Here is a 19,030-nt window from a genome sequence, read left to right as displayed (position 1 = left end):
TCGGTATTCCGATTTCCCGTAATTGACATCACTAGTCCTGAACTGTTAAAATACGTGTAGTGCCTAGGTTTAATATATGTGTAAATAGTTAAAGCAGCATTTGATCGTTGATCGTATGGAAAGCTGACAAATTGAACAAACTTATGACGCATGGACATATTTTTTTTCTAGAGAAGAAAGTATAATTAATCAGAATGTGGAGGATGTCAAGACATTCAACAGTGAGGTACACGAATACGAATACTACCCGTACGAGAGCTACGGGAAACAGGTGGGTGCCATATACATGATTGCGATAAATAGTGTCATGCATTAACCCTCGCCCTGGCAGGGGGGGTGATGCAACCCCCCTAAGGTTTTTCAAAGATAGCGTAAAAACGGGCGGCGCTGCGCGCCGCCCGTTTGCATTAACCCTCGCCCTGGCAGGGGGGTGATGCAACCCCCCTAAGGTTTTTCGAAGATAGTGTAAAAACGGGCGGCGCTGCGCGCCGCCAAATTTGGCACAACCTATGGGGCAGCCTTTTTACATATGACCTGAAAATTTCAAGTCCGGGTGACCTTGGGTCAGATCACCAGGCCAGAAAAACCGGTACAAGGTCATGGTCAAATTTCAATTTTCTTTTTGCACCTGCCCAGCTCACAGTTTTGGACTGATTTCCTTCAAACTTTCAGGATGTGCTAAGTTCACCGAGTTGTACAACATATAGTTCGAGTTTTTTTTAGGTCACTGACCTGAAGTCAGTTAGAGGTCATTATGTCGTAATGTTAAGCCTATGGGAAAATACTAAATTCGGAAAATACTGGAGATATCCGCTTTGTTCCATCACTTTTGTGCTTTGAAACCATAGTAATTAACAACAGGTCACTTGGTGCTTCTTTGTTTGGTGTACTTATCCATGGGTCAGGTCAAATGAGGTCAATTGAGGTCTTATGATGTTTTTGCCTATAACTTGGCACATAATGACGCTAGAGCTTGAAAAATGGTGTCATTGTGTTCCTGGTGATCAGCCGAAGCGAATGATATGCATTATGATGCAATTTGGCTAACTTGAACTTAATTAATTAATTTAAGTACTTAAAAATTAAGAAAAACTTTAAGTACACCTAAGCAAGCAAAAAATTATATCATTCGACGCGCCTTGACGTGTTGAGTTCACTGGTGCTTTTGTTTTTCTCTATCTTAATTAGATCAAAAGTTATAAGCGAAAAACTTTTGACCTATTTTTAGCGAAATTTTTACATTTATACCCCCAAAACCCCCCTAAATATTGACTTAGAGCAACCAAATTTGCACAGGGGCGAGAACTCCAGAGGGCCCACCAACCTACCAAATTTGGTGTTTCTTGGTGCCATAGAAGCCAATCGCGAGGGGGGTCGCATCAACCCCCCCCCCCTGCCAGGCCGTGTTATGAAAAATGCCCTGTCAGGGCGAGGGTTAACCCTCGCCCGTATAGGGGGGGGTCGAACGGACCCCCCCCCCCCATGGTTTTTCGCGAATAACTCGCGTAAAAAGCGGCCGATCGCGACGAAACTTTCAGTACCCTCGCGGTAATCAATTTTACACCTACCCTGAAAATTTCATGACCCTGACCCCAATGACCTTTGACCTGTGACCTACTTTTCGAGACCATGTTTGGCCGGAATCGCGATTCGGCGTATGTCGGCTCGCATTAGCCGCGCGTTTGCAGTCTTTTCGTGGTTTCAAGCGTTCAAACATGTGATATGATGTTGCCCCCATGCATTAGGGTGGGTGTCAAGGTCACCTGAAGGTCAGGTCAGGTCATTGACCTTTGGTGACCTCGGTTCACTTTTTCGAGTTTTACATGTTTCTAGGCCAGTTTTTGGAGCTGAATTCGAATTTAGCAACCATATGAACATTTACGAAGTAGTTTTGGTGCCTTCGTAACATGTTACGAAGCTGTCAGAGGCGGCTGACACCTACTAGGAATACCCGGCAGGACCCCTATTGGTTGACCTGACCTGACCTGACCCGACCTGGACTAAATGCATAAAGACATCTGTGATCAAAACTAACATGATATTCGTGATCAGCGCCCCGAAAAACCCCTTAGCAGCCACACTTTACGACGTTCTTACAGGACCCGATTTTCCCGACTTTTGGGTCATTGACCTGACCTGCAAGGTCAACCAATGACCTAGGACCTTAAAATTAGGTATCATCGGCTTCCTCTCGTCACGGGCAACACGCTCGTTTTTTTCCGCGAAGCTCTAGCTCGATCAGGGGCGAAACGGCAAGGGGGGGTCCAACGGACCCCCCCCCCCCTTATACGTTCGCGGCTGGAAAAACACCAATACGGGCGAGGGTTAACCCGCGCCCTGCTGGGGGGGGTGTTTGAACACCCCCCTTGTGGTTTTTCGCGAATATCTCAAAAACGGCGGCGCGAAGCGCCGCCGTTTTTGGTACACCTTATCATACATCAATTCTACACATGTTGTGAAAATTTCAGACCAAGGTCATTCAAGGTCAGGTCACCAGGTCACTTGAAGTGACCTCACCTCATAAAAAGTTTCAATGTCTGTCATAGCTACACCGAGTGACCGATCGCTTTGAAACTTTCAGCGATTGCTAAGAGCAATAGCATGTACAAAATGTATATCTCAGAATTTTGATATCGATGACCTAAGGTCAGGTCAATTTTGCGACCTCCCCATTATAAGTCAATGGGAGAAAATTGAAATGCGCCTCTTTTTTACAAAAGAGATTATAAACACTCCCAAACACCGAATTACAAGTGGTTTAGACACACTGAACATGAAAATGGTGTCCGTGACCCTTGTTTATGCCCTGAGGTCATCTTAGGTCACGAATGGTATGTAACAGTTTTTCGCAAATAACTTTTGATAGAGGCATGCTAGAGCGATGAAAACGCCTTAGATGTGTTCAGCTCGACGATACGGATCGACTGATATGCAACATGACCCTTTCCGGTCAGGTCATGACCTTGACCTGAGGTCAAATTTTCAAGTTGACCTTTCAAGGTCAACTTATAGTTCATTCGATGCGTCTTGACGAGAGGAACACAATGCCGGTAAAAGTAAGCTCGTATAAGGCTTGGGTCAAAAGTTATTGCAGAAAAACTGTTTCCGAAAAAATCGGCTATTTTTGCAGTTTTTGCCCCCTGCAGGCAAAACCGTTGATGTTAGGTCAAATCTGAGAGAATTACTCAGAAAGGGCTTTAATAGGGCTATCGAATGCGCTTTTCCGCGGCGCTGTAGCTCTATTGGTTCTCGAGTTATGCGTTGGCTTCTTGGAAACTTTCGACATTCGACCTGGAAATCGGCGAAATTTTGCCTTCAATGACCTCTGGTGACCTGACCTTTGACCTGACCAAAAAATTGACCGAAGTGATTTCGTCATTATTTTTGACGCTCTTTCGAACGCCGCCTTCCGCGTATCGCTACGTGGCCCAGGAGCCGAGTTACAAGGGGGGGGGGTGTTCAAACACCCCCCCCCCCAGCAGGGCGTGGAAATCCAGGACCCCCAGCCGGGCGCGGGTTAAGATACGCTTGCATACGCTTGATACGCTAGCATTTTATTCCGATATCTATGGTTACAAATTACAATTGTGTTTATAGGTATCTTGGTAACAATATGTTATGGCTCTCAGCTGGGCCATGGGCAAATGTCTTGAAAAACGTTACGTGCCATGATAGCTAACTCATTCAACTCCTTTCTACAGGTGACCGTTGTGGAGCCGATCATCGGTAAAACATACGGCTTCCATGCAGTACCATACAACACCTCCCAGCCGGGGTACGCCCCTCTGCGCTCCGTCCAGTACGCCCCGGTACCGTACCCGTCGTACCAGCACGGCCCGGCGTACCGGCCGCTCCTGCAGCACGCCCGCGAGCCGTCTCGACTGTTCCCTGACGATGGCACGAGGTACATCGCTCGCCCACCGCGACCTGAAGAGGGTCAGAACGCCGGAGGATCGGACCACGGATCTGCGTCGAGCGATGGCGGAAGACAGGGACCGTGGTCGGCGTATAACGCTCAGGCGGTGTTCCCTGCAAGTGCCGGGTTCCCCTCGGCACCCATCTTTGCCGGAAGTTATTCGGGAGACACCGGATATGACGCTGCAACCAGAGCGGAAGTGGCTGCTTCCGGTGGCGGCTCATCGACGGAGAACGACGCCGGAGACGGTGGTGTAGCCGTCGAGACTGCCACAACCGTAACGGAGGAAAGCAGTACATCGTCGTCGTCAGCGGAGGCGACAGCGAGCGCGAGCTCCGAGGGTGACAGCACACGCGGCGAGGCATCCGCCGGAGGCAGCGTGACTGAAGGGGCCTCCAGCGCGGGAGCTGTCGCCAATGCTGGTTCCTCAGAGCCCGAGGTTGCTGTCAGCTCTGCTGTAGCCAGCAGGAGAAGCTCACTGGGACAGATTCCCTACGGCAGTGGCTACCACAGGAGCTTCGCTGCTCCACCGGCCTGGTGGCCGGTCCATCAGTACCCGGTCAACGCTTACTATCCAGCTGTCATCGATCGCTCTGATGCGGCCTCTGTCTCCGAAACTGCCGACGACCTCAAGTCGGCCGCCTCCACAACTCACAAAGTCTTCTCGGCACCTCCCCCAGGTCACGGCCTGTCCCGCCGTCGTTCTATCACACACCCTCACCACACCGCCGAATCTAACATACCCACCACTAGTGTCGTTCCTCCCGTAGACGAGCAGCACGTCTACTCGTCCGGTGCCGTACTTCCGCGTGGTTACGGTGACGGCCTCGGTAGTCGGCACGTGCGACAGGGTAACATTCCCGGGTACTACGTGCGGTGTGTGCGCCATGATAACGGGCCGCCCAGTGTGAGCCTGGTGCCTTTTGCTGAGTAGAGAGGGGTTAACCCTCGCCCGCACATGCCATTTTCCCATCCTAGAACGCACATGGGGGGGGGGTGGTTGCCACCCCCCCCCCCCCGCGCCATTTCGTTCCTGTTGGAGATAGAGCTTAGCAGTAAGGACCAAAAAAATTCTTTGGGAAGAGACGAATCCAATGATACCCAGTTTTACCTTCTCAGGTCAGTCATTGACCTTCCAGGTCAGGTCAAACTAAAAAATGTTGCTGTTTTGGGTCACCGTTGGATATCAAGTGCGCTGCTTATCAAATACCGATGACGATGCTGTTTTCTGGTGCCAAGCCAGCTAGAACCTCTTTGTCACACTATCCGACCAGAATTTTGCTGCTGAGGTCATTTCAGGTCAAGTTAGGTCAAGGTCAATTATGTGTGTTTGTATGTCTGTGTGTGTCTGTGTGTATACTGATGTGTGCACCGATTGTTTTTGGGTCCATATCACATGGAATCATGATCTGAGAAGCTTTTACCAAAAATGCAGTCAAAAAACTTCACAAAAAGTAAATTCAGCTTGCCTAAAACGCAATTATCTTAGATGACCTAGGTTGACCTTGACCCTGACCTTGACCCCTGTACATCGTCGAACAACATGTTCCATGATAGGTGGGAGGTAAGACTGGCAAAAAAGGCCGAAATCAGGGTGTCAAAAGCTCACAAGGCCCATGGCAAACGCAAGATGTTGAGAATTGGCCATTTGGGTCATGACATGACCTGAAAAACAAGGTCATATCTCCGAAACCAAAAATCACAGAAATTTGAAACTTTCAGTGGACATCAAGAAAGGATAGACGAGCAGCTATACGAAAAATCAGCCTTCTAGCTCTAAAAATGTTGAGTGCAGAGCAGAAAGACTGCCTGGGGGGGGGGTGGCAACCACCCCCCCCCCCCCATGTGCGGGCGAGGGTTAAGGGTGACAGCATGAGAAATGACTTTGTTCATGTGTGTCGATGGGTGTTGAATGGTGTTGAAACTGTTTTGGGTGGATTGGAGTTGTTGTGTGGTTGCCGTTGATACCACTTTGTATGTCTCGTCACCAGGCCAGCTCTATGTTGTGCTAGCTTTTAAATTGTGTTATTTCTGTGCCTTGAAGTCTTCAAGCCACATTAGATAGATTTCGCCCTTAGCGAGATTCATTGGTTCGCAGCAAAACGTGTACCAAATTTTAACTACTTGGTTACGGTTAATTGGAAATCGTTCCAGTTGATTATCAGTGTCTCCTAAAATTCAGTACCAAGTATGCTTCCTAGTCAGGCTTGGCCAGCTTGGTGTAATGTTGTGAAAGTGATTTGTTATTGTTGAGTGTGCAATGACCGAGCGAATAAAGATGCCTTTATAAGTACGCTTGTCAGCATGTCGTCTACTGTTTGAAAAGTTAATAATTGTGATTGTACCTACCCAAATTCAGAAGCTGTCGGATTTTAAATTCACTTCTAGAATTATTTCACACATTAATTAAAAGTTACAGTTAAAACGAATCGTGGATGCAAAGTAAAACAATAATGGTGCAAGGAAACATGTCCTTTGGGTAATGTTTTTTCTAGGATATATTGTGCTTCTGCATTCATACGATAGTTATCAATTGACGCGCGTTAAGTGCCGCAAAATATTCCTGGCCACTTCATTTACCATGTCCGAGTCTAGACAAATGCCTGTAGATTCCTCCGATGACTGGCATCTCCATTCCTAAGATAATGAACTGATTGTTAGCAAAGTGACATCTCGGGCTGGCCGGACCATTTGGAGTATTGCCCTCTATACACTCTCAGTTTTTCTCTGACCACATTACGCAATGGACGCACACATTCGAACCTGTTTTTCTTGCTCGTGCATTCTTCACTGGTATGCCTCCATGGAAAGTGAGTGGGGTCGTCTTTACGGGCAGCAAAAACTGGACAAGAGACGTGTCTTCGAACGGTTGGAGAATGTGACCTGATGCTCAGAGGTCAATGGCTTAGAATGAGTGGTCGGTTTCGATAGATGTGTCAGTTTATTCGATGGTATATCGTTTGATCACGGGTGATTTCATGTAGTCAGAAGGAAGGATGATACTAGTTGAAGAGAATGGCGGATATTGCGCGCTGGTGATGTCCAAAACTGGTTTTTGAGGAGTGTTTTGTTGGATGCATTGAGCAAGGGCAGGGAGGTTCGGGATTGACTTTTCCTTTCGTTTGGATCAGTCCGGGCAGCAAGTCAGAGTGCTCTATGAAGAAAATGCGCCGTTGAAAGCACCAACGTAGTAGATCGGATCGTGTGAATGAATATCGCTCCCAAATGCGCTTCTGTAAATGATTAAGGCTGTGAATGAATATCGCTCCAAATGCGCTACGGTAAATGAAGGCTGTGTGGTGTTATTGTTACTGCTTCTATCGCAGTCTCTCAACTTCAATGTTACCTTTACATGTTTCGTTGCAGTCACCCTTGAAATAGGTATGCGTCAGGTATCGCAGAACGATGAGTGGGACTGGCAGATTAGTGCGACAGCGACTGAGGACTTATTAACTATACCTATCGATGTTCTTAAAGCTATAATTTTTGGAGATTTGAAATGCATTGAAAGAAAACTGCACCCTAAAGCAGAGTGGAAGAAACCATGTGTCAGAAAATAGTGAGCCATATCAGAAACCACATTAAACAAAGTCGGAGAATGACGTAACGAACTGGACATTCAGCATTTTAAAAGGACTTTTACCTTATTTCCATTCGGCTGAAACCAGAATCCTAACGGATATTCATTTCCTTTCTATTCCCATGGCTTCGTGTTTCGGCATGAGCTCTCAGACATTCGAAAGTTTCTGATCGGCATCTATAGCTCGCGTAGGTGTGCAGGCATGTATTCAGAATTGTGAGCCGGTAACCACTTACTTGCTGGTAAAGTGGAGTTTGTTTATGCCTGAATAGCATTTGGAAACTACCATATTTTTATTGAAATAAATTCCCATTTTTCACATTCTGTTCCTAAACCTAAGCAATGATTTGAATGAGTTATAACCAGGGCTACGGAGTCGATGAATTTTAGGATGATTCCGACTCCGTCTCCGTCTCCAACTCCGACTTTGACTCCGAACGGTTCAATTAAAATTCATACCTATCATGATATTGAAGTTCATAATGGAGATGTTTTTTATCTTGCCTCAAACGATCGATTGTGCGTTCCAAGGCTTTGCGTTGCAAATATGCAATACCATGCAGAATTAAAAAGCAGGTTCTGGGAAATTCACCATCTTCTGCTTCTCTCGATAAAAGCGTTCGCCGTTCGGCCATAACAGCAAAATAACATTTTTCGACAAAATCTAGTTTCGAGCGCAGTATCGTCAATCAAACAGGTGCAGTGCATGACGTTGAGCCGTGCAGCGTTAACTCCGACTCCGGAGTCGGAGTCGGTAAGATTTTGGCGACTCCAACTCCGACTCCGGGCAGAACTGTCGACTCCGACCGACTCCAGCTCCGACTCCGACTCCGACTCCGCAGCCCTGGTTATAACATATCAATTACTATTCGAAGCATTGCTATTCAAGTAACTGCCAATTAACCACTTGCCATTACAATTACAAATAAGGCGTCGCAACCCGCTCCTATCATCATTACAATGACACTTATAGCCGACAACCCTCCTTTTTTGTATAGCAAAGAAAAAAGTTTTCTTCAACCAAAAATGCTACGGTTAGCGGCGACATCTCCATTTCGAGATTAACAGAGAAAATAACAAAGTCCCTGCTAGCCGCGTCAGCGACGGGACGAAGGCGAGAGCATATAGAGTAACGGAGGCGCAGGGAGATATGACAGAACCGCCAGGTAGAGTGGTAGAGCCGCTGGTAGAGTGGCATAACCGCCGCGCCGGTACTGTAAAATCCATCGGTAGAGTAAGAGCCAAAGGGAGAGTAACGCCGAGGCTCGAACAGACTGGCTGAGCCACCGGTAGAGTAAGAGCCAAAAGGAGAGTAGCGGATGCGCAGGGAGAGTGACTGGCGCGGGCAGAGTAACGGATGCGACAGAGAGAGAGTGTCGGCTTGTGTCGGGTGCGGCGCGTGGCGCACTGAACACGGCCCGTGTGCCGGTCGGGGCGGCAGTCGGTGCGGAGCGGCGGCGGCGAGCGGTCGGTTCGAGCTGAACGGCGGTCACACGGACGGACTCGACTACACAGGTCAGAGAGGCGCCGCCAGAGGTGCGGGGATCGGGGCGGACGCGCGGTGCTAGAGACTGGACAAGCTGTCTTTCATTATTGGTGAGAGGAGTGAGAGATGTCAACGCAACGCCAGTTCGGATAGTTTTAGTGTCGCAGTTCGGATAGCCTGGTGTCGTGTTTGATTCCTGAGTTGGTGGATATAAGACACAAGACCTCATACTTTTTGTTGCGGTCTGTATAGGTGCTTAGTACTGAGGCGATGCGGTTTAAAAGCGAGTTGCGGTCCAGACGTGAGCCAGGTCGCATCTTAGCGGCGGATGCAGATCAAATGGGCTGATACACAGATTGACAGCAATGCTGTGTGTGATGGCCTTTACGCCGTTTACTTTCGGTATCTCCGTTCATTATCTGAGCCCTGGTTAAACATAGCTGGGCAAGTCGCTCGCTAGTTTAGATTACATTTATATTTTTCACTGGCAGATCCAAAGGGACTTTGGAGCATTTCCCCCTTATAACGGCCGAATTGATTACAATATACCGTTTGCTCCAAGTATAGAGACAGCTTAACTTTAATGACAAAAGGTGTAATTGAAGCTGGAAAGCAAATCCCGAGGAGTTCTGGGAATTTTAAGACTTTGATGGATTCTATTTTATTCTAAATTTGCATTATTTTTAGATGTGATGCATTATTTTTAGATGAATATATCAATGCTCTTGCAATGCATGTTTTTCTGAGTGTGGTTTTGTTATTAGCTACAGCTTCTGCTTTCATTGGTTTTAGTTTGAAATCTGAAAAACCTATAGGTTATAGTTCAAAACTTACTTACTTTGGTCAGCTTTGTTAATCAAGCCGTTGTAAAGCAATCGGCTTGGGTTGACTTCTCCGAAGTCAACCCATGTATGCGTGCGTTGCCAAGCTATTTTCTGTTGGCCAAGTAGCGTCACGAAGCATGCAGAAGAACTCACGGTTCGTGCCCCTTATTGTCCGCCTGTTCAACTGAAATGTAAATCAAAAGCTAAATATGATTCGAACTTCATCTCGTTGGTGCCCCTGTCAATTTCTGAATGCATATGCGTACAATACAACTAAAATAAATTAATAATGAATTGGGTAATAATGAATGAAATTTAGGAAATAATAACCAAAATATATTTAATATTGATTAAGCTTTTGAATCAAAGGCTTTTTGACGATAAAATTAAAACGTAGGTGTTTCCCCTCAGAGAACACTTGGCAAAGTGGAATTTTCACCTATTCTATTGTCTGTGTATGTGTGTGTGTGTGTTGTTTTTTGCAGTTTCACTGCAAAACCGAATGCATGTTTTAACCAGCAAAGCGGGACTAAAATTTCACCTGAAACTTCGAATATGATTTGAAGGAACATGTGATAATGCACTGGCATTTTATAGACACCTTAATTTGTTCATTTGAAGTTCATTTTCATTATAATTTTGACAGCTTAGTTAGTTTGCGCTCTCATTGCAGGCTCATACATAATCAAGAATTTATGCATTCCAACCTAGGGTAACTAAACCAGAAGAACATCTGGCCCATTGAGCGCGCTCAAGGCCAGATTTACTACGTCTGTACTACGCGAGCGGCCAGTCAAGGACGCATTCCTGCCGGTTGAACAGGTTAAACCGGGCCCAACTAGCCACCTTAGCTGCAGATAGAACGAGTCAGGCTGCAAAAATCCTTCACCCTGCGCTCCTCCGGCAAAATGACCTATCCTCATGACCAGGAGGCATACAACAAGCACTGGCACGTGATTGAAACGAAGATGAAATTTCCAACGAATCTCGGCCACAGAAGCCGTTGCGGTGCATCCGTGAAGGATGCGATTTCGAGAGCGAGAAAACGTGCTAAATGTGATGTGAATGCCGCCAGTGATCGGTGCGCGCTGAATGGTAATGGGCTCGTGTGAGAAATGGGAGCGCTCTGCGTCCACGGGCGCTGCGAGCGAAAGCGAGGTGAGGTCCGGCTCGGCCAACGGTGATCTGGATTCCCGCGGCCTCGTCGTCATGGTATACTGCGCTAACTGGCTGATCGAGTTGTTTGGTAAACAGACACTCTTCCATTCAGGTACAGCGTGTTTCTGCCTCGCTTTGGATGTTTATCAAATCAACCAAAAAAATTCAACATGTTCTTCCACTATTTGATATAATTAGTTCGAGTAATTGAAGGTTCTTTGTGGTCAAATCGTACGGATACTGCGTAACTCCACCGAGGTCGAATTTCGCGTTCGTTTTCTAGTCGTTTGGTTCGGTCTGATTCGCTACAGTTCAACACTGCCAGTCATCGTTCGTCACGGGCGACTGCACGTGCACTTCCTTCTGCTAATTTCTACAGCAGTTGGATGAATTTCTACAGCAACTGACTGACTTCAATTTGGGGCGAAACCGAACCCACGTGATTCGCCAGGTGTCTTTCGGTGTAATTGACCATAAAATCCTTATCTCTGGTTTTAACCCTCGCCGGCACAGGGGGGGTTGATGCAACCCCTCCTAAGGTTTTTCGCGAATAACTCGCGTAAAACGCGGCCGATCGCGACGAAACTTTCAGTACCCTCGCATTGATCAATTTTACACCTACCCTGAAACTTTCATGACCCTGACCCAAATGACCTTTGACCTGTGACCTCTTTTCCGAGACCATGTTTGGCTGGAAACGCGATTCGGCGTATGTCGGCTCGCATTAGCCGCGCGTTTGCAAGCTTTTCGTGGTTTCAAACGTTCAAACATGTGATTTGATGTTGCTCCCATACATTAGGATGGGTGTCAAGGTCACCTGAAGGTCAGGTCAGGTCATTGACCTTTGGTGACCTCGGGTGACCTCGGTTCACTTTTTCGAGTTTTACATGTTTCTAGGCTAGTTTTTTGGAGCTGAATTCGAATTTAGCAACCATTTGAACATTTACGAAGTAGTTTTGGTGCCTTCGTAACATGTTACGAAGCTGTCAGAGGCGGTTGACACGTATTACGAATACCCGTCACAACCCCTACCGGTTGACCTGACCTGACCTGACCCGACCTGATCTAAATGCTTCAAGACATCATCTCTGATCAAAACTAACACGATATTCGTGATCAGCACCCCGGAAAACCACATAACAGCCGCACTTTACGACTTTCTAACAGGTTCCGATTTTCCCGGTTTTCGGGTCATTGACCTGACCTGGAAGGTCACCCGATGACCTAGGACCTTAAAATTGGGTATCATCGGCTTCGTCTCGTGACGGGCAACACGCTCGTTTTTTTCCGCGAAGCTCTAGCTCGATCAGGGGCTAAACGCGAGGGGGGGTCGTACCCCCCCCCCCCCCTTGTGCCGTCGAAGGACGCAAAATGGCCTGTGCCGGCGAGGGTTAAGCTACCGCAATCGTTCTTGTTCAAAGGTCAGAGGACCAATTTCAAAATCATATGAAAATTTTTAAAACATTAGGCGAGGTCATTTACCAGTAATAATACCTGATTCATGGAGCTCACGCACCGATGTTCAAGTTTATTAATTATCAAAAATTCCAAAGTATCGTGATCTCCAGTGTCCCGCCCGCTATCATCCACCCCTGGGGCGGCTGGGGCGACCCGCGTGACCACTCGGTCCTCCATACGTGTGCCGGGGGCAGCCACAGCCGGTCACTCTCGCCACTGGAGATGTGGGCCACCTCGTGCGACGCGGCGCTCGCCGGCAGCCCCCACCCTCAGCGGGGCTTTCTCTCCGCGCGGCGCGGCCTCCTGAATAACGGCGCCCGATTACATGCGCGGCGCCTCTGGCCAGACAGTCAGGCTGACTGCCAATAGATCGGTAAAGTAGCTGTGTAAATAGGATTCACGAGTGGAGAAGTGCAGTCACGGTTTCACCGGATGCGAGCGCGGAGGTCCTTCTGAGGTTGCAGAGGAGTGACGCTTGCAGACTGCACGTGCCACATGTCGGAGCGGTAAGGAGCGGGGGCTGTTTTTTTATTTATTTATTTCTGCAAAGTGCGTGGTAAAGTTGGTCGTTTGCACTACAGGGATGATAGCTGAACGTCTTCACAAAAGTTGGGCTTATTTTAGACTGCAAATTTCCCTTGGTTTATCAGATATCTTCCTAAAACGTCAATTTTTCAACATTGAAGTGAGCCAGTTGCAATGGAACAGTGTAGTTGGGGTAGAAGTTGATGTCGAATGAATAATGTTTGCGACTTATTTTTATATTTCATTAATACTTTTGTTCATTTTAACTTCAACTATACGGCAGCGTACATCAGCCCGTTGCGATTATTTAGAGCGCCTCCGCTCCTACTCCTAAGAGGCGATGGAAGCTGGTAGTTCATTAACATCGTCCTTGGCAACTGCCTTTTACCGCAATAATGGTTGACGACCGTGGGAGACGGTTCTTGTCGTCCCCCACCCTCTCCACTATTTAACGCGGTTTACACGTTTTACTCACATAACGCCAGTTCGCACAAAGTTTCTTCACTCGTATAGGGTTTCGCATATGTAGTGCTTGTGTCATGTGTGAATGCAGTTTGTTGGGGCTTGACACTGATTTCAGTGCACTAATATGCGTGTTCGTGGGAATCATTTTTCGCATGCGACTGAGTTGAAGACTGTTGCCAAAGAAATGATGAGCTTCAAGCCCGCTTTGTGTTACAGCCATAGTTCACAGTGACTGACTGCTGTTTCACGTACATCGAATGACTGGTGAAAGTGTTACCAATCGAAACCATGGAATTCTTAATTCAAGATTTAATGTGTCATGTGAAAATTGGAAACAACCGTAGCCTAAACATCGGCGACATAACAGTAACTTCATCCGAAAAGATCTTTCCAAAAGGGCATTTAGCATTTAGCTACGGTGCCTTTTTCACCGAAATCAGGTGCGATAGCTCGTGGCAAGCAGTGAACCGAACCGCAGGTTACGCTTTCTGCCGGGTAAAGGCTGAGCCATGCGTCCCTACAGCGTGCGTTTCCGTCGTTATGGATGATTCCGAATGGGAAACTTCCCACTGAGGCGGACTCCTCGCTTTCGTTTGGTCGCTGATCGTTTAAGTGGATGGAAACGGGAAATTTACTGCGGTGGACAAGCAGGTCGATGGAGTTGAGTTATCCAGAACTGGTCCAGGTCGTCTATTTAGGTTGCGCATTAGGGGTACCCATTTTTCCCGATTTTGGAAATTTGACGGTGGGGGTGGTTTTTCCCATTATTTCGCGGCTCCTGATTCCAATGATGCCAAAAATATTGAAATCAAAGGTGGTTTAGGGGTCGCGAATGAGATTGAAATTTGCGTATTTACCTAGAAATATGCCTATTTTACGCTGATAGTTAATCGCACCAAAGGCAAACTTTTTGTTTCGAAAGTCGGGTAGAGGGGTCATTGAGCGCTCCTTTTTCATCCAGATCGATGTGCTCCATCACGTGGTTCCGGTTAAATGCCTTACTAGCGATCAATACAAGTCGATATTGCAACATTTGGTGAAAAGCGCCGTGATGCGCCTCCTGTTGTTGGTATCATTCTGGTCGGCGTGTAATCATTTTTGATATCTTCTGCCCTCATGTGACCTTTGGTGACCTTATGTATTGGTGACCTTTGATGACCTGTGAGGTCAAACTTAAATATTATGAGTCTGACGTTTCAGTTGCCACATCTCAGTTCATGGCAGGCTTTTTGTGTCCATACAATTAAAGTTTCCGCAAGTTAGCTCAGGATACATCTCACAGGTTATGGCTCCGAATGGACTTCAAACCATGTAATTCAAAAACGATCAAACCATTTTGACCGTATACTTCCACAAGACACGCCGTCCTGGACGCTGACTGCTACGATGTAATACACGTATGAGACAAGGTAGAATAAATATGGGTGTTCTACCCAAAAATATCAACTTCTAATTCAAAAACATAAACTCCAAAGCGTCGATTCTTTCAATGCCTACCAACCATGTACCTACTATTCCATTTCTTCAGTGGGGACAGATACGAGTACACGTCTTAAGTGTAAGAGTTTCCGATACAATGCACATTGCACATCATTTACGACTTTGCATTTTCGACCACGGGCGACTAGCCATGCGCTGATACGTGCATAGCTGATAAGTGACGAAGACCTTTCACAGCTCCTTGCACAGATCACTTGTGATCTGAGGTAATTGGCGTCTGAATCTGAAGACCCTAACGAAACAGAAGATTTTCATCCTGCATGGGCCGTATATGGTGGTAACCAGGACGCGGCGTCATTTAAAAGAGTGTGCGTGCAGAGGCTGAAGACGAGGAGAACTAGGTCCGCCACCTAAGGTCCATGGCCCACCCAATGTGTCGGCCCCCAGGCAATGCCAGGAGTCAGTAAACGGATCTGCCTCGGAGTTGGCTGAGTCGTTTAGACTTGGCACCTTCCTAATTTCCAGCTTTAGGCAATGCCATTCGACTTCAGTTCAGCACCATCTGAGGGTTTGGAATGGGCCTGTAGAGTGCAGCGTAAGGTCCGTTATCTTGCAAGGATGCTGCTGGCAGCGGCCATCACCAGGCACTAGTTCCATGACATGATATCTGCACCCGTCTCAAGTCAACAATATGTCAACAGTCTAAACAAAAGTCTGTATGTGGGTGTGGGTGTTTGTGGGAGAGGGGCAAAGCTACACTCATACAGCAGTCACCCAACGGCGCGGTGGTGTAAAGCTTGCGCCCCTCCCTCAGCCGTGTCTGCAACTCCGGGACTATAGGGGAGGTCGGCTAGCGAATTGGCAAAGGTCATGCATACCGGCATAGCTTCACTGCTGTTTTCATCTCGTTAAAGATCTAAATAGGCCATTAACAACTTATTTGTCTACTTCATGCCATATTTCCGTTACAATACGACACACGAGTTATATCGTCACATCCGTAACGGCTTTTAATGCCCCTCCCACCCAGATTGTGTCAATATTCATTGTTTACGTCCTGGGGTTCAGTCATTTCTTTTGCTGAATAAGACGACTCATTGAAAACTAAATGGTCCTAATGAGAAAGCTTCGATCACTGATTTGAGCCCTCTGACTACATAGCCAGTCGTTCTAAGAGTTACGGTCTTGTGTATATGTAGAATGTAGATACTAATGACGGTCTAAGCCACAGTGAGTGTAAATGAGCATATGCTGTTCATTGACCAAAATGATATTTTTGGTGCTCTCTTTTACCGCTGCACGTCGAATATACCTACAACTAAAGCAATGTTGCACGGTGTCCAACAGTCATTAATACCACTGCAACACATTCAGGCTTTGCGCATTTATATCCATTCATATGAAGTCATTTTTCCAAGTAAAATTAAAACTTCCAATGCAAGCTCGCGATCCCTAAAAGTGGTTTGATATCGTTATTTCTGTCACTGCTAGATCCAGAACGGAGCAAATAATGATAAAATCGACCCCAAACCGTTGGCATGGTAACTTTGTCCCAACATAAAATAATGTTAATTTGGTCGATTTTTCGCTAAAATTGACCTTTTCAATTTGAATACGTGACCTCTAGAAATAGTTTGGTTTCGTTATTTTTGGCACAGATGGAATCAGAATGGACCAAATAATGGGAAAATTGACTCCCACCTGTTAGCATGGTAACCTTGTTCCAAAATAAAATAGCATTAATTTGGTCGATTTTTCGCTAAAACTGGCATTTTCATTTTGAATTCGCGACCCCTAGAAATCGTTTGATTTCGCTATTTTTAGCATAGATGGAATCAGAATAGACCAAATAATGGGAAAATCCACCCCCACCTAAAATTTGAAAAATTGACCCAAAAATGGGTACCCCTATTGCGCATAGCTTACGGTCTCTTTTCTAAGATCATGTGACATTACAATGAAGGTGCATTTAACAGATCCTGGACGCTACTGAAACTTCCAGCTCGTCATTTGTTGATGCTGTTCATTTGCTCACTGCGTTTCCATTGTCAGCAGCGTTTCCATTGTCAGCATCACTTCGGCCAACTCGAACGTTTAGCTTAGCTTTGGTCCGCATTCTGCTTATAGGATATACAAACGACAAAGAGACAATTATCTTGCATCTGTCAAAAAGATCACATCCGTGGCAGAGATAACGCGAAGCCAGTCGAGAAGCCTCATCTTAGTCTAATGAGTTTCACCGAACCAATAAAGGGTAGTCGAATCATTTAGTCCTTGGATTCGGGTCAAATGCTTCATTCATTCATTCCACTCAAAATTCATTCATTAATTTCCATCGATTTCGCTCGAGTAATTTCTCGTCGATGGTTCTTCAACGGGTCAGAGACATTTGAATTATACGACCTCAAATTACATAGAAAATATGTACTAGATTATCAGAAGTGATCGCATGACTGCTGTTCCCAGAACTCCGAGAAGTCAATGCTGCCTTCGCCATTCATTATTACCCATACCTATTATTTCTTGTGGGTATTTCTTGCTACATTACATTGCAAGTTCACGAATTATGCACATGAATGTGTGTTTGACAGAGCTGTCTTTTACTAGCATCACAGGTCACATCAAAATGCATTAGATCGCTACACTTCTCTCTTCTCACTGCTGTCTGCTTTCTACGGCATCTGTCCAGACACTACCCTGAAATTTGGAGCACAATATAATCCAGCTATGTAACATGGTCACCCGGCTCCTGCCGCACTTAAACCAAAGTCGCCACAAGCAGGGCCACAAAATCCAGTGATGTCATACCAGTTAGCGTGGACCATCTGGCCTATGGAATCCTGTTGAGATTACGCACGTGGTTCTACGCTTGTGGTATTACTGTCTGCGGGAATTGAGCCAGACCAGATGTTACGGTGGGTTGTAAAAAGTAGTCATTCGAGATGGGCAAGGGTCACTCAGGTCAGACAGCTTTGGACAAATGACCATTGACTAAAGAGACAAAATGATAATGCTGGACAATATGAAGTAATACGACGCATAAAAAGTCAATGTGCCATCTCCAACAACTTTCCCGTCGACGCACAGGCACGCGGCATTGCATGAGAAAGCGAAAGCGAAGTCGCCTTGGGTCCGACCAAGTACGCCTGTAGGACGTTGTCGGCATACCTGAGCACGCTATCAGGCGCGCTGCCGCCGCCCCTGACGAGCCCTGATGACCGGGTCGCTTTCTCCTCTGCGCGACCGCCGCAGCATCCCCCAGACATGAGACAGGTTTCTCTTTCAGCGTTGCCTCCACCCTCCGCGGAGGCCGCACGCGGAGAGCCTTTGACACGCCCGCGCGGTGGCGAGAAGGTCGCCAGCGCCGCCAGCTGGAGCGGAAATCTCGACCGTATGGTCGGAGAGGCGATGTCATGTTTGATTTTCGTTGGAAACTGATCCGTAAGGCTCGTCGATGTGAGACAGTAGGCCAGCCGAACGACTCGGGAAAGCAGTGGCGCATGTAAAGAGGTTGACGATGGCCACGGGCTAAACTGACGGGAGATCCTCTGCCTTTTCAGAATTTCGGGAGTTGGGCTGGTGACCTGAGCTCGACCGGACGCCGCTGCCAGTACGCCGGAGACTGACATCACCCGACACCGCAGTGAGTACCCGATCACGATTCACGAGACTCGTGAGTTCACGAGACTCACGAATTCAGGAGACTCGTGAGTTCACGGGAATCGTGAGGGTGTAGGTCTGGCTGGGCGGAATTATTAACACAACCCCCGGCTTCCTACACTTCCGACACTTTATTCCTATTTCACGATGGTTTATGTCCTCAGCAACAACCCTTTCTAGCAAATGTATGAAGCTCATCATGATTCTCACCACGCCGGCCCGACCATAGACCCGCCGTCTTCTGATGCGATTTCGCTTTCCTCCCGACGCGAAGGTGCCGGCTATGGTGCAGAGGGGAGTGGTGTTACACTCCTTCCCTACTCTACCTCCTCTCTTCTCTAACAGGCTGGTACACTCTACCTCACTCTCTCTTTCACGCCCTTACTCTTCTTTCTCAAGTGCCACGACATAAAACCAAAGAAAATTACTAACTTTTTTTTGTAACGCAAAGCGTTTCGTTGCGTACGACATGCAGGTCAGTCTGGACTGTAAAACACATTAATGCAACCTTGAGAAGA

At 47.0% G+C, this 19,030-nt stretch overlaps 1 protein-coding gene across 3 annotated transcripts in view; it reads left to right on the top strand.

Annotated features, from left to right (window-relative positions):
• Positions 1-19,030, top strand: part of LOC122367952 (trithorax group protein osa-like) — a 75,714-nt gene that overhangs the window by 47,179 nt on the left and 9,505 nt on the right. For 2 of the 3 annotated variants that reach the window (XM_043341508.1, XM_043341507.1), the window contains exon 3: positions 18,413-18,495. The gene's annotated coding sequence lies outside the window, so the exon portion shown is untranslated. Of the gene's footprint in view, positions 1-8,923; positions 9,012-18,412; positions 18,496-19,030 lie in introns of those variants that run through there. The other variant, XM_043341506.1, reaches the window with a different exon arrangement.

Source organism: Amphibalanus amphitrite, unplaced genomic scaffold (assembly GCF_019059575.1).
Source record: "Amphibalanus amphitrite isolate SeventyFive unplaced genomic scaffold, NRLGWU_Aamphi_draft 000910F_arrow, whole genome shotgun sequence".
Classification (NCBI taxonomy): Eukaryota; Metazoa; Arthropoda; class Thecostraca; order Balanomorpha; family Balanidae; genus Amphibalanus; species Amphibalanus amphitrite.
Note: the sequence above shows the minus strand (reverse complement) of the source record. Positions and strands in the feature narration are given on the sequence as shown.